The following is an 11,442-nucleotide window of genomic DNA, read 5'->3' on the forward strand; positions in this document are numbered from 1 at the left end:
AGCTTATACAGGGAAACTCCCCTTTATAAAACCATCAGATCAGGCTGGGCACAGTGGCTCATGCTTGTAATTCTAGCACTTTGGGAGGCCAAGGTGGGCAGATCACGAAGTCAGGAGTTTGAGACCAGGCTGGCCAACATGGTGAAACCCTCGTCTCTACTAAAAATACAAAAACAAAATTAGCCAGCATGGTGGCAGATGCCTGTACTCGGGAGGCTGAGGCAGGAAAATCGCTTGAAACCGGGAGGCAGAGGTTGCAGTGAGCTGAGATTGTGCCACTGTACTCCAGCCTGGGCAACAAGAGCAAAACTCCATCTCAAAAAAAAAAAATAAATGAGTAAATAAATAAAATAAAAAATAAAACCATCAGATCTTGTGAGACTTATTCACTATCACAAGAACAGCACAAGAAAGACCTGCCCTCATGATTTGATTACCTCCCACCAGGTCCCCACAACATGTGGGAATTTAAGATGAGATTTGAGTGGGGACACAGCCAAACCATATCACACCTCTTTCAGGAAGCCCACCTGATCTCCCACCCACAACGCTCACTGTTCCTGGAACTCTCCCAGCACTTGTCCTAAAATGTTTTCCACATTCTCTAGTGTTCTAATAAGATCCCCTTTTTCTAACTCCTAGCATAGATACACATATTACTTTCCTATATACCACCTCATTAACCCCCAAAATGCTTCTTTCGGATAGGTATTATCACCCTCATTTTATAAGCAAGGGAACCAAGGCTGAGCTAGCTCTCGACATGCAAAGTTCACACACTCAAGTGCCAGAGCCAGACACTTTTTTTCTAGGCCTCCCTGTGACAGCATCAGTTGCTGCAGGCTGTAGGTAGGCCTCTCCTCCTGTTTCCCACCACCTCCTGCCACAGGGCTGGAACCATGAGATCCTTGACACATACTGAATATCGGCAGGAATTCCAGTGGACCCTGACTCATTTCTTCCATTCTCTGGGTGGCACCTGTTTGGGTAACCTCTATTACATAGGCCCCAGGAATTCCGGGGGCAGGGGGGACACATCTAGGACATTCCCCTCTCCCCAACGCCAAGGCAGGACCTTAAGTGATGTGAGTGGCCATATGAACATCCCAAGCTCTTCTGAGAAGAGGGTGGGGACCCTGGGTGGGGGCTCCAGAGCCCCAGTGCCCTGCCGTTGCTGGTCACAGGTGCCATTAGGTCACCAAACCAGCCAGCTAGTCTCAGGGCAGCACTCCACCAACCCTGACTACATTTTCCCAGGCACTAAACAAAAAGCCTACGCAGGTGCTGTTAAGCATTCAGCTCCCCACCCACATGCCAGGAACTAAAAATAGCTGCAGCCTATGTCAATCATTAGCCAGGCTGCGCCTCAGACCTCCCCTCTGAGCGCTGGCACCTGGGGCAGCTCAGGCTGGGAGAGTGGCAATGGGCAGCATCTGGGGCCTCAACAAGGAGCTGAACTTGAGCAAGCAGGTTCTGAAAGACACTTCTTCAAGATAAACTCAATTCCCAGTGCACTGGCATTTGGATTACATGAGAATCCTAACATATTGGAGCTGGGAGGGGCCTTCATGAAATCACTTTATTCAACTGGTTTATTTTATTTGAGGTGGCAGCCGAGGCCCAGAGAGCAGGAGGACTCTGCCTGAGGTCTCAGAGCTGGTGTCGGGCAGGGCAATGACCAGAACCATGTCTCTGGATTTCCACACCAGTGCATTATGGACCAGACTGGTCCCCCAACACTCAATGCATTTCTGGGCTCCATCCCACCTTCTCAGGCTGGAGAACAGACTTGAGAAATACAAAGAGGTTAAACCTCAGAAAGAGAGCAGAAGAAAGTGACTGCTGCCCCCTAAATAATATCCCATATAATCAAGCCATACAGAAAAGCACCAGCAGCTCCATGGGAGCCTCGTGACCCTGTTTCTCTCCAGATCACCTCCCTGTGTGTTGATGACAACAGAGAATAGGGGTTGGCAACCACTGCTCTGATCTCTCAAGGATATTACCAGCCACGGATACCAAACATCAGCCCCACCTCAGTTCAGGGTCCAAATGGCCTCTGCCCCCAAGCTCTCCTAGAAACAGTCGCCTAGGTATCACATTTGGAGCTGAAGAAGACAAGTTGGGAGGAGGTAACACAAAAAAAGAACCCCTATCCCACTGGGTCTTGGAGGGGCCCCTTGATCCCATGGGGTCTGGAAGATCTGGTGGTGGCTCCAGAGACGGAGCACGTGGATGCCAGACCGGATGGTTGGGAGCAGCAGATGACTCTCGGGGCAGCAGCAAAGTCACAGCAGCTTGCCAGCCTATGCACAACCCACAGGAACAGAGGCTGCCTTGTTTGCACTGCCTGCAGGATTGCCACTGTCATGAGAAACCATTCCCACTTCCTAACCTGTGGAACACAGGTTTAAACAACAGTAAGACTGATGAGCATAGCAGTAGTAGTTTCAAATTCAGGAGAGCAGTGGGTGGTGTTCCAGAAAATTCTCGTTGTCTTCCTCAACCATCTGTTCTCCCTTGCTTTAGTAACAGAACACTCACCATAGCCTGGCACACAGCAGCCCCAACGAAGGACTGTTTCTCAGACTCCTAGCAGCTCGGAGGGCCTGCCATGGGGGTGTGTAAGTGAGCAGTCTTGGGCTATGCAGGTACGGGAGGCACCTAGACGGTGCTACCCAAAATGTGGCCCAGAGACTGGCGGCATGACACAATCTGGGAGCCTATAAGCAATTAAAATGCCCTGGTCCCATTGCTGATCTCCTAAATCCGAATGATTAGGGGTGCAGTCAATCTAAGAATCTGTGCTTTAACAAGCCTTCCACATTGTTCTTATACATGCTTAAGTTTGAAAACCATAGCCCTAGAGAATGTTAGGGACAACCGTCCATAAGGAGCCTGAACAACCTCATGGAACACACGCTTAACCTGGACTCTAACTTTTCAAGAAAGAGTGAGAGTGAGAGAGAGAAAAAGAGAGAAAGGGAGTATCCTCTCTTCACTCACAACCAAACCTGAATCGTAATACAGGTGGCATGGGGAAGACGATGTATTGCTTAACCCAAACAGTACAAATCAGGAAAGGAGTAACATGCAAATATAAGTAATAAGCAAGATGCAAGCAATAAAATCAAGTATATATGGTATGTGAAGAGTCAGAATTCCTCTACCAAAGACGGAAACCATGCAATTAGGTTTGTTGCTGTTTTTGCCTTCCGTCATCCTCCATCCACCCCCAACCATGTGCTGATTGTAAGAGAAACAATTTTTTTTAATGAGCTTCCATCTTCAAGAAAAACTTTTTTAAGTGGGAAAGAAAAATTTAAAACTAAGGGTTGGTCAAAGACATACCAAATAAATGCAAAGAAAAAACAGAGGTGGAAATACTAATATTAAAAATAGGTGGCCGGGCATGGTGGCTCACACCTGTAATCCGAGCACTTTGGGAGGCCAAGGCAGGTGGATCACCTGAGGTCAGGAGCTCAAGACCAGCCTGGGCAACATGATGAAACACCGTCTCTACTAAAAACACAAAAATTACCTAGGCACGGTGGCACGTGTCTGTAATCCCAGCTACTTGGGAGGCTGGGGCAGGAGAATCCCTTGAGCCCGGGAGTCCGAGGCTGCAGTGAGCCAAGACTGCACCATTGCACTCCAGCCTGGGCAACAGAGTGAGACTCAGTTTCAAAAAAAAAAAAAAATAGTCTGGGCACAGTGGTTAGCCGGGTGCAGTGGCTCCTGTCTGTAATCCCAGCACTTTGGAAAGCTGAGGCAGGCAGATCACTTCAATCCAGGAGTTTGAGATCAGCCTGGGCAACATGGGAAAACCCTGTCTCTACCAAAAACACAAAAATTTGTCAGTCTTGTAATCCGGTCTCAAAATAAATAAAAATGAAAAACTATATAAAATTTAAAAATACATACATTGAAGACTTTTCAATAATCCTGCCTTAGCAGGCCAAGGGGTTTTTCCAGCCATTTCTCTCGGGCATTTGCCTTTATCTGTAAACACAGGACTTGGAGAACTACTCACTAGGATCTCAGGGTACAACAAGGCATAGGCTAGTCCAGCCTGCTGAGATAGTTTATGCGGCATAAAACACAAGCACAGAGACGAACTTAACACTTGCGGCCTGCATCTTTCTCCCCTCCGGCCCTGGGAAGTGTTTGTGTACTGGCTACCCTGTCAAAAGCTCATCTTGCTGCTTAGAATGAGGAAGGAAACACGTAAATGCGAGGCAGAGCAGTCTGCTCCTTGGCTCTACAGGAAGGGGGCAGGAACTGCAAAGTGAGAGAAGAGGTTCCTAGGCAACGTCCCCAGAGTTTGCACACAAATCTCATTTTAGCCACCTCTCCTAAAAATCAGGCTATCATGGGGACCATCAGGACAGCAGAGGACAGGGAGCTTGTGATTATCAGTGAGACCTGATTACTAACCACTCTGTGTGAGCCCGAACAGAAACTAAAGGGCTTGAATGTCCTCTGACTGATGACTACATTTAAATTTCTGAGCCTTTCACTTACTATCTTATAAAATGCACTTATTTATTAATTTTAAGACTGTAAAGAAAAGAGATTCTCCCAGATCCTTGGCCATATATTGTCCTAAAACACAGGCAATATGGGATTTAAGTCCAAAGACCAAAGGCATTAAATAACCAACAAATGACACAAGGTAGGAAGATCAGCTTGATAAACCTGTATACACAAAACAAGAAAGCCAAATTTAAAAGGCTAGAACTTCCACAAATAGAAGTAGAGCTGGACTTTGAAAAACTACAGTGAGGCTGTGACAGTGGCTCATGCTTGTAATTCCAGCACTTTGGGAGGCTGAGGCAGGTGGATCTCCTGAGGTCAGGAGTTTGAGACCAGGCTGGTCAATATAGTGAAACCCTGTCTCTACTAAAAATACAAAAAATTAGCTGGGAGTGGTGGTGGGGGCCTATAATCCCAGCTACTAGGGAGGCTGAGGTAGGAGAATCACTTGAACCCAGGAGTCAGAGGTTGCAGTGAGCCGAGATGGAGCCATTGCACTCCAGCCTGGGCAACAAGAGTGAAAATCCATCTCAAAACAAACAAACACACACATTATAGTGAGAGTTTTTGTCATACCTCCCAGAATCTGACAGCCAGGCAAGCAGGGATATAAGGACAACTGAACTTAACAGATCTATCTAAAGTCAGCGTCCCACAGAGTACCTATTTTCTCCTTTCACGTCCATCAAATATGTTAATATTGATCGTGCAGTTGGCCACAAAGAAAATTTAATACCAGCCAAGTGCAATGGCTCACTCCTGTAATCCCAGCACTTTGGGAAGCTGAAGCAGGGGGATTGCTGGAGGCCAGAGCTTTGAGACCAGACTGGGAAACATGCTTCATTCATTCATTCATTCATTCATTCATGAGAATGAATCCGTTTTGTGAGAGGAGCAAACCCTTGCAGGCACCTAGGTCTCATGAGCCTGGAGCACTGTGGGGAGGGATGTCAGTGGCAGTGAAAGGGAGCAGGAGGGTAAATTGAGGAAACAGAATCAAACACTGCCTCAACGACATCCTCCTTGCCTTCAAAGCCAACATTTCAGAGCCTGTCTAAACTTACTATCACCAGATCCTCACGTCCTGCTACTCCTTACCCATTCAATCCAACTGCTGCCATCATCCCACCGAAGCAGCAAAGGCAGGCGCATCTCTTCCATGTCACTTACCACAGCCGCGATGCCAAGCTGACCACTCTATTCCACAAAGCAGACCCACCCTGGCTCCTGATACAACTCTGTCCTTGCTTTCTGGGCCCCTCTCAGGCCGCTCTTTTTCTGGGTCCTTTATAGGCTCATCTTCCTTTACTCAGCTGTTTGAGGTGAATTCTTCAATCTCACCGTGCCCACAACTTCAAATACAAACACAACCTAGACAAATGTCTGTCTAGGCAACACCCCCTGAGCCCCAGATCCACCAGCTTATTTGGTATCTCAAAGACACCTCAAACACAACAGGTCCAAAACCAAATACGTGATCTTCATCCTCCAAACCTGGTCCTCATCCAGTGTCCCAGGTCTCAGGGACACCAGGGGGATGACTCTAGGGTGAGTGGGCGTGGTCTCTCCTTTTATACACACCTCGAAGGGCGAGGCCGACTGCTCAGCAACGAGCAGCTCTACAGGAACATGCCTTGTCACCTACTTCCTAAAAATAGCCATGACCTTTTTAGTAGACGCAGCAAGCTCACATGCAGCAAGCTCACATGCATCGTCACCACTCCTTCCCCACTGACACACGTGCCCTTTCCCCCAGTGGTGCCACTCCCCAGGCTGGATCTGCTCCCTCAGCCTCCCTGTGAGCAGCCTCCACGTTTCTCCTCTCTGCCCTCACTTAGATTCCCCCATCTCACATCCTCCATGCCAGCTGCTCCCAGGTGTGAGGGGCAGGGGTCACCTGACTTCCCTCTCAATCTCCTTTCCTTCTTTTCTGCTAAGGCAGGGCCCAAGCCCCTGGAAAACTAGAGATCGCAGAACCAAACTTTGACCACCACATGCTCTACCCACGGCTTCACAGCTCCAGGCAGTCATACGCCCACGATTATCAACACTGTCAGCACCACCCCCTTATCTCAAACCCCTTTGGAACATCTTCTCATCTGATTCTCCATTCCGGGCAGGCATTTTATCATCCGGAACATGGGGGCTCTGTGTGGCTGGGTGGCTTGTCCCAGGTTACCCAGCACAGAGAACTCTGTGCCCCAACTCCTTGCTTGCCCTACCTGTTCCTTCCTCACATCGGCGTGGGCAAGGCCAGCAGTGGTTTGGGTCACTGTTCAGGCTGTACTTTCAGGATCTTCCCAAATAACAAACAACTATAGGACTATCAGGTTTTATTTCATGGGTTATAGGAGAGAGGGTCAGTAAGCCTAATGTGTAACAGTTTCAGTGGTTATCAGACAGCTCCACTGAATTTCAACAACTCCCTTAAAAATGCAAACTCCCACCAAGAAAACCTCAGTTTCTTTGTTAATCCTAAAAGCTTTCCTAGGTATCACTCAAAATTCCTACTATTCTGGGGGCAATGGGATCAGAGGGTGTTGTAGAGAAAAATCCAGAGAAAGTGAAAAGTCTGTTTTCTTGGCTGTGCTGGTGAAGCATACCCTTGCATGGATGCTTCCTTATGGAACCAAGTGTCAGGAACTGCTTCAAGCTTACAGGAAAAGATGGTGGCTAAGAAGAGAGAGGAGGCCAGGCATGGTGACTCACACCTGTAATCCCAGTACTTTGGGAGGCTGAGGTGGGTAGATCACTTGAGGTCAGGAGTCCAAGACCAGCCTGGCCAACATGGTGAAACCTTGTCTCCACTAAAAATACAAAAATTAGCCAGGCATGGTGGCCTATGCCTGTAATCCCAGCTACTCAGGAGGCTAAGGCAGGAGACTCACTTAAACCCGGGAGGCAGAGGTTGCAGTGAGCCAAGATTGTGCCACCGCACTCCAGCCTGAGCAACAGGATGAGATCCATCTCAAAAGAAAAGAAAAGAAAAGAAAAAAATAGAGAGAGAGAGGGAGAAGGGGGGTGAATCCAAGAGGAAGGAGGGGGTACACCAGAAAAGTTCTGGGACCTCTGATGTTCCAGCATTCAGCAGGCATTATGGTTCCACATTCACCTCCTGCCCACACCAGTTTCTCTTCTACAGTGAGTTCCCAGGAAGAACCCACACTAACCTATTCTGTCTCAGTTCCCACTCCTGTCATCCCAGGCCACACAGCACTTCCCCAGTCACATTACCTAGGCATCACTAATCAATCCTGGCCTTCTAGACACATCCACCCGGGGTGGGCCCCTTCTAAAATATCATGCATAAAGGCATCAGATAGGACTTCCACTCCCACCTCTTGGTCCCAATTCATCTCCATCTCACCCTCCCCACTTTTCTCTGCCTATCCAAACCCAGCCTTCAAGGTCCCATATTTTAACCACAGGAAAACCACTTCCCTGCGCTGCCTCTGTTGTTCAATTAACGACTACTAACTTCCTGAGCACCTATATTAGGCAAGGCCCATCCTGAGTGCTGTCACCAAGAGGTAAGTTAGGAACGGCCCCACCCTCCAGAGTCAGAGGACCGGGCAGAGATAAGCCACATGGTCATGCAAATACTATGCAATGCGAGAGATGAGAACTGGGTCAGTGCCGGAGGGGCTGAGTGAGCTCAGAGCATATCCCATCCCTCCTGCTAGGGAGCAGCACCCAGATGGCTCCGAGAAGGGTGGAGAATCCTGGGCAAGACAAGGGAGGGAGGGCATTTCAGGAAGACAGAGAGCATGAGCTTAGGATGAACTAAGCAAGAAAGATGGTTCAGGAGAAGCGCATTTCGACTTTAGCTGGACCTTCCACTGCTACTATTTTTTGATCCTTACACCTGATTACTTATGAGCCAGGCCTGCCTCACCCACTTTATGGCTAATCCGGGTGACACCCACCTGGGACAAGAAAGTATGGTGCAGCAGTCACCACCTGCCATACCTAAGCGCTGTATGGTTGTTAATAAACGAATGCACTGAATCTGACAACAAGCCTTTTACAGATGAGAAAACCAAGCACAGACAATAATAGAGACAAGATAGCGAAGTATGCACCCAAAGGTAGTGGGTACCCAATACCAGGGCAACAAACTGCCTTGGCACCTCACCTGGCCTCTCTTGCCAGGCAACACCTTGCAGCACAAAGAATGCCTTGAGGAAAGGGGCCCGTTAATCCTCCTGGAATCCCCAACAACTGACTGCCGCATAAAAGGAATGAGGAAAGCAAAGAAAGCCAGTGAGGGGTGAGCATACCAGGCTCTGCCCTGCCAGCCTTTAGTCCCTATTGTGCGGGCAGGGCAGGGCAGGGGAGGGGCTGGGCCTTACAGCTCCACGCCATGCCCAGGGTAGAGAACAGAGGGGAGAGTTACCACAAATGCCCAGTCTCCACAGAGAGGTCACTGATTGGAGGGCAGAGACAGAAATGCCCGGGCCGACTGCTCCCAGCTTGGGCTAGCACTGGCTGGCTTAACTTTTCTCCACCAAAGTGTCTAGGTGACAAACTCCACATCTGTCCTTGAAACCAACAGAGGGTTTTATCTTTCTAAGTCTTAAGAGCCTGGCCTGTGCCCGTGGGGAGATCCAAGTCCTGGAATCCCTTTCCGAAACTGGGAATCAAGGCTGGGGAAGGGGCGAAGGCAGCCACAGCACCTGGGATGGTTCCCGCATTCTCTCAAACACTGGGGAGAGTTCCTTGCAAATAAACTGCAATGGTAGCAGCTCCCAGGAATCTGCGTGCTCCCAGTTTCGGAGGAAAGTCCTGAGAAAAGCATTCTCTGCTTGCTCTCCCCAGCCCTGCCTGGAAGGGCGCGCGCACCCTAGAAGGCTCCGAGGGGCGGAGGAGGGGCTCGGCCTCCGGCATCCCCCTTGCTGCCGGCCGCCTACTGCGCGCAGGGTCAAGGCCCCGGGCCCGCCATCGCGAGCGCCCCTGACCCTAACCAGACTCAGACTGAGCCCTGACCCCTGAGCCCAGGGGGCCCGGCGAGTGCACCCCTATCCCACGGGAGGGGGCAGCTCCCGACGCCGCAGCTGATCCAGGGGGCAGCCAGGCCGACACAGCCCGCCCGGGACCCATCGACGCCCTCCTCTGCCCCTCACCCCATGCCTGCCGTGCAACCAGGAAGACGCAGGGCCGCCCTGGGCTCGGCGCTGGATAGCCCCGGGCCTCACCCGCGGGGCCGCGGTGCACTGTCGCCGCCCGGTCCCAGGCCCCCGGCCGGCCCGGGACTCTCACTCACCTGGCCACGGGGACCCGGGACGCTAGGGGCGAACCGGGACGTGGGAGGGAGTCGCTCTCTCCGCGGGTGTCCCGGGCGCGGCGCCTGGGTTCTGCCTAGGGCTGGGTCCCTCTAGCGCTCGCGGGGCACTCGGGGCACTCAGTGAGTCGCGGGCGCCGCAGCCGTCAGGGCGGGGCGGGAGGAGGAGCCCGCTCGGCGGAAAACTCCGCGGGCGCGGCTGCCCTAGGCGCCGGGGGCAGGGCGGGGAAGGGCGGGGCCTGGGCGCGGCCCCGCCCCCGAGATGAGGACGGGGCGGGGCGGGCGCGAAATGAGCCCGGGCCTTCCGGCTGCGAAGCCGCCCCGGGACGCCTCGGGCTCGGGAGGGTCCTCTGCAGCCCTAACCGCTTGCGGCGCCGGGTGCCGCGCAGAGTGGCATTCGCCCTCCCGGAGGGGTGGGCACTTCCTAAGCCCCTCCAGCCTCGAGTGCGTCGTTAGTGACCCACTTTAAGGTAAAGAAAATGTTTTACACTGAAAATTCCTTTATGGCAGCACTCAGTGGTGCGGAGGAAGGGGGAAGGTCACACACCGTAGCTGGAGAAGGGAGCGGTCGCGGAGAAACCTAGCAAACCACCCAGCCGTCAGGGTGACCTCGACAGGGGTAAATCATGCATGCTGACTGCAGACACCGCTGTGGTCTTCCTCCCAAGAACACCTAACCCCACTGTAATCATGAGAAAAACATCACAGATCAGTTGAGGCCCTTGCCACAGAATACATGACCAGAACTCCTGAAAACTAGCAAGGTCATCAAAAACCAGGAAAGTCTAAGCCACTGTCACAGCCACGAGGAACCCACGGAGATATAAAAATGGCATGAAAAGTGGTATCCCGAACGGGATCCTGGACGGACAGTAGGTAGAAAATCAGGACGACTGAATACAATATGGACTTCAGTGCCTCAGTTTGGGTTCACTCACCGTGGCAAAAGCGCCATACCAATATAAGATGTGAATATTAATAGGAAAACCCCGGGTTTATGAGAACTCCCTGTATTCACACTTTTTCTGCAAATCTAAAGCCATTCTAAAAATAAGGCATATTTTTGAAAGGTCATGGAGATAATATATGCATGTATAGTAGGTATAATTTTTTTTTTTTAAATGAGTGATGGCTGACGCCTGTAATTTCAGCACTCTGGAAGGCCGAGACAGGAGGATAGCTTGGAGAGAGGGCTTCCAGACCAGACCTGGTCTCTAAAAAAAGTAAAAATAAAAAATTCAAAAACTGAATAAAAATTAAGATTCACTCTTCCCTCGACTCCCAGAGCCCACTGTTAGGTATGTCCTTCCAAATATCTCTCTTGAACACATTGTGTGTGTGTGTGTGTGTGTGTGTGTGTTTACATAAACATATGGTTTACAAAATGATGTTGCGGTACTTTTCTGCAACGTGTTGTTTTACTGACTATATCCTGGAGGGTCTTTCCATACAAGCGCTCCCGGACAGACCTGGTTCTTCCCAACAACTGCACACTGTGCGCCATCGTGCTCGTCACCGTTCTTCATTACCTACCTCCTTACTGAAGAACATTTTTTGTTGTTGCCTACGTTTGGCTGTTACAAACAAGCTGCTGGTTCGATTTCCTTTTTTTTTTTTTTTTTTTT

At 50.5% G+C, this 11,442-nt stretch overlaps 1 protein-coding gene across 4 annotated transcripts in view; it reads right to left on the bottom strand.

Moving 5' to 3' along the window:
* Positions 1–10,009, bottom strand: part of ANXA11 (annexin A11) — a 51,860-nt gene extending 41,851 nt beyond the window's left edge. For all 4 annotated transcript variants that reach the window (XM_003939751.4, XM_074382476.1, XM_074382474.1 and 1 more), the window contains exon 1: positions 9,800–10,009. The gene's annotated coding sequence lies outside the window, so the exon portion shown is untranslated. The remainder of the gene's footprint in view (positions 1–9,799) is intronic.
* Positions 10,010–11,442: the final 1,433 nt, after the last annotated feature.

This window comes from Saimiri boliviensis, chromosome 12, assembly GCF_048565385.1.
Source record: "Saimiri boliviensis isolate mSaiBol1 chromosome 12, mSaiBol1.pri, whole genome shotgun sequence".
NCBI classification, from domain to species: Eukaryota; Metazoa; Chordata; class Mammalia; order Primates; family Cebidae; genus Saimiri; species Saimiri boliviensis.